The 4,954-nt window shown below is 46.3% G+C and overlaps 1 pseudogene; it reads right to left on the bottom strand.

Moving 5' to 3' along the window:
• Positions 1–4,954, bottom strand: part of LOC134302867 (zinc finger protein 208-like) — a 108,520-nt pseudogene that overhangs the window by 90,388 nt on the left and 13,178 nt on the right.

Below are 4,954 nucleotides of genomic sequence, written 5' to 3'. Positions count from 1 at the left end.
TGGTAGACAAGTAACCCAGAATTCTTGGCAGATCACTGACTGGTGGACAAGTAACCCAGGACTCTTGGTAGATCACTAACTTTGGTAGACAAGTAACCCAGGACTCTTGGCAGATCACTGACTGGTGGACAAGTAACCCAGGACTCTTGGTAGATCACTAACTTTGGTGAACAAGTAACCCAGGACTCTTGGTAAATCACTGACTGGTAAACAAGTAACCCAGGACTCTTGGTAGATCAAGGACTGGTGAACAAGTAACCCAGGACTCTTGTTAGATCACTGACTGGTGGACAAGTAACCCAGGACTCTTGGTAGATCACTGACTGGTGGACAAGTAACCCAGGACTCTTGGTAGATCAAGGACTGGTGAACAAGTAACCCAGAATTCTTGGTAGATCAAGGACTGGTGAACAAGTAACCCAGGACTCTTGGTAGGTCACTGACCGGTAAAGAAGTAACCCATAAATCATGGCAGATCACTGACTAGTAGACAAGTAACCCAGGACTCTTGGTAGATCACTGACTGGTAAAGAAGTAACCCAGGACTCTTGGTAGATCACTGACTGTAGTGGACAAGTAACCCAGGACTCTTGGTAGATCACTGACTGTAGTGGACAAGTAACCCAGAATTCTTGGTAGATCACTGACTGGTGGACAAGTAACCCAGGACTCTTGGTAGATCACTGACTGGTAAACAAGTAACCAAGGACTCTTGGTAGATCACTGACTGGTAAACAAGTAACCCAGGACTCTTGGTAGATCACTGACTGGTGGACAAGTAACCCAGAATTCTTTGTAGATCACTGACTGGTAAACAAGTAACCAAGGACTCTTGGTAGATCACTGACTGGTAAACAAGTAACCCAGGACTCTTGGTAGATCAAGGACTGGTAAACAAGTAACCCAGGACTCTTGGTAGATCAAGGACTGGTGAACAAGTAACCCAGGACTCTTGGTAAATCACTGACTGGTAAACAAGTAACCCAGGACTCTTGGTAGATCAAGGACTGGTGAACAAGTAACCCAGGACTCTTGTTAGATCACTGACTGGTGGACAAGTAACCCAGGACTCTTGGTAGATCACTGACTGGTGGACAAGTAACCCAGGACTCTTGGTAGATCAAGGACTGGTGAACAAGTAACCCAGAATTCTTGGTAGATCAAGGACTGGTGAACAAGTAACCCAGGACTCTTGGTAGGTCACTGACCGGTAAAGAAGTAACCCAGGACTCTTGGTAGATCACTGACTGGTGGACACGTAACCCAGGACTCTTGGTAGATCAAGGACTGGTGAACAAGTAACCCAGGACTCTTGGTAGATCAAGGACTGGTGAACAAGTAACCCAGAATTCTTGGTAGATCAAGGACTGGTGAACAAGTAACCCAGGACTCTTGGTAGGTCACTGACCGGTAAAGAAGTAACCCAGGACTCTTGGTAGATCACTGACTGGTGGACACGTAACCCAGGACTCTTGGTAGATCAAGGACTGGTGAACAAGTAACCCAGGACTCTTGGTAGATCACTGACTGGTGGACAAGTAACCCAGGACTCTTGGTAGATCACTGACTGGTGGACAAGTAACCCAGGACTCTTGGTAGATCACTGACTGGTAAACAAGTAACCCAGGACTCTTGGTAGATCAAGGACTGGTAAACAAGTAACCCAGGACTCTTGGTAGATCAAGGACTGGTGAACAAGTAACCCAGGACTCTTGGTAGATCAAGGACTGGTGAACAAGTAACCCAGGACTCTTGTTAGATCACTGACTGGTGGACAAGTAACCCAGGACTCTTGGTAGATCACTGACTGGTGGACAAGTAACCCAGGGCTCTTGTTAGATCACTGACTGGTGGACAAGTAACCCAGAATTCTTGGTAGATCAAGGACTGGTGAACCAGCAACCCAGGACTCTTGGTAGATCACTGACTGGTAAAGAAGTAACCCAGGACTCTTGGTAGATCAAGGACTGGTGAACAAGTAACCCAGGACTCTTGGTAGATCACTGACTGGTGGACAAGTAACCCAGGACTCTTGGTAGATCACTGACTGGTAAACAAGTAACCCAGGACTCTTGGTAGATCAAGGACTGGTAAACAAGTAACCCAGGACTCTTGGTAGATCAAGGACTGGTGAACAAGTAACCCAGGACTCTTGGTAGATCAAGGACTGGTGAACAAGTAACCCAGGACTCTTGTTAGATCACTGACTGGTGGACAAGTAACCCAGGACTCTTGGTAGATCACTGACTGGTGGACAAGTAACCCAGGACTCTTGGTAGATCAAGGACTGGTGAACAAGTAACCCAGAATTCTTGGTAGATCAAGGACTGGTGAACAAGTAACCCAGGACTCTTGGTAGGTCACTGACCGGTAAAGAAGTAACCCAGGACTCTTGGTAGATCACTGACTGGTGGACACGTAACCCAGGACTCTTGGTAGATCAAGGACTGGTGAACAAGTAACCCAGGACTCTTGGTAGATCAAGGACTGGTGAACAAGTAACCCAGAATTCTTGGTAGATCAAGGACTGGTGAACAAGTAACCCAGGACTCTTGGTAGGTCACTGACCGGTAAAGAAGTAACCCAGGACTCTTGGTAGATCACTGACTGGTGGACACGTAACCCAGGACTCTTGGTAGATCAAGGACTGGTGAACAAGTAACCCAGGACTCTTGGTAGATCACTGACTGGTGGACAAGTAACCCAGGACTCTTGGTAGATCACTGACTGGTGGACAAGTAACCCAGGACTCTTGGTAGATCACTGACTGGTAAACAAGTAACCCAGGACTCTTGGTAGATCAAGGACTGGTAAACAAGTAACCCAGGACTCTTGGTAGATCAAGGACTGGTGAACAAGTAACCCAGGACTCTTGGTAGATCAAGGACTGGTGAACAAGTAACCCAGGACTCTTGTTAGATCACTGACTGGTGGACAAGTAACCCAGGACTCTTGGTAGATCACTGACTGGTGGACAAGTAACCCAGGGCTCTTGTTAGATCACTGACTGGTGGACAAGTAACCCAGAATTCTTGGTAGATCAAGGACTGGTGAACCAGCAACCCAGGACTCTTGGTAGATCACTGACTGGTAAAGAAGTAACCCAGGACTCTTGGTAGATCAAGGACTGGTGAACAAGTAACCCAGGACTCTTGGTAGATCACTGACTGGTGGACAAGTAACCCAGGACTCTTGGTAGATCACTGACTGGTAAACAAGTAACCCAGGACTCTTGGTAGATCAAGGACTGGTAAACAAGTAACCCAGGACTCTTGGTAGATCAAGGACTGGTGAACAAGTAACCCAGGACTCTTGGTAGATCAAGGACTGGTGAACAAGTAACCCAGGACTCTTGTTAGATCACTGACTGGTAGACAAGTTACCCAGGACTCTTGGTAGATCACTGACTGGTGGACAAGTAACCCAGGGCTCTTGTTAGATCACTGACTGGTGGACAAGTAACCCAGGACTCTTGGTAGATCAAGGACTGGTGGACAAGTAACCCAGGACTCTTGGTAGATCACTGACTGGTGGACAAGTAACCCAGAATTCTTGGTAGATCAAGGACTGGTGAACAAGTAACCCAGGACTCTTGGTAGATCAAGGACTGGTGAACAAGTAACCCAGGACTCTTGGTAGATCACTGACTGGTGGACAAGTAACCCAGGACTCTTGGTAGATCACTGACTGGTGGACAAGTAACCCAGAATTCTTGGTAGATCACTGACTGGTGGACACGTAACCCAGGACTCTTGGTAGATCACTGACTGGTAAACAAGTAACCCAGGACTCTTGGTAGATCACTGACTGGTGGACACGTAACCCAGGACTCTTGGTAGATCACTGACTGGTAAACAAGTAACCCAGGACTCTTGGTAGATCACAGACTGGTAGACAAGTAACCCAGAATTCTTGGTAGATCACAGACTGGTAGACAAGTAACCAAGACTCTTGGCGGATCACTGACTGGTGGACAAGTAACCCAGAACTCAGGACTCTTGGCAGATCACTGACTGGTGGACAAGTAACCCATAAATCATGGCAGATCACTGACTAGTAGACAAGTAACCCAGGACTCTTGGTAGATCACTGACTGGTAAAGAAGTAACCCAGGACTCTTGGTAGATCACTGACTGTAGTGGACAAGTAACCCAGGACTCTTGGTAGATCACTGACTGTAGTGGACGAGTAACCCAGGACTCTTGGTAGATCACTGACTGTAGTGGACGAGTAACCCAGGACTCTTGGTAGATCACTGACTGTAGTGGACGAGTAACCCAGGACTCTTGGTAGATCACTGACTGTAGTGGACAAGTAACCCATAAATCATGGCAGATCACTGACTAGTAGACAAGTAACCCAGGACTCTTGGTAGATCACTGACTGGTAAAGAAGTAACCCAGGACTCTTGGTAGATCACTGACTGTAGTGGACAAGTAACCCATAAATCATGGCAGATCACTGACTAGTAGACAAGTAACCCAGGACTCTTGGTAGATCACTGACTGGTAAAGAAGTAACCCAGGACTCTTGGTAGATCACTGACTGTAGTGGACGAGTAACCCAGGACTCTTGGTAGATCACTGACTGGTAAAGAAGTAACCCAGGACTCTTGGTGTATCATTGACTGTGGTGGACGAGTAACCCAGGACACTTGGTAGATCACTGACTGGTAAAGAAGTAACCCAGGACTCTTGGTAGATCACTGACTGGTAAAGAAGTAACCCAGGACTCTTGGTGTATCATTGACTGTGGTGGACAGCAGAAGCTCTTCACTCTACACTAAATGTGGCTACACTCATTTTTTGCATGTTTTCATTGATTTTTTTGGATTAAATAATGCAATTCTAGGTTTATAAAGCATTAACATGATTGTAGTAAACAGTAATAATGACAGTATGTTTTTACCTAGATAATTACTTGATGTCATTGTATTTTAGAACTGTAAATGATT

The sequence above is a fragment of the Trichomycterus rosablanca genome, chromosome 2, assembly GCF_030014385.1.
Source record: "Trichomycterus rosablanca isolate fTriRos1 chromosome 2, fTriRos1.hap1, whole genome shotgun sequence".
NCBI lineage: Eukaryota > Metazoa > Chordata > Actinopteri > Siluriformes > Trichomycteridae > Trichomycterus > Trichomycterus rosablanca.
Note: the sequence above shows the minus strand (reverse complement) of the source record. Positions and strands in the feature narration are given on the sequence as shown.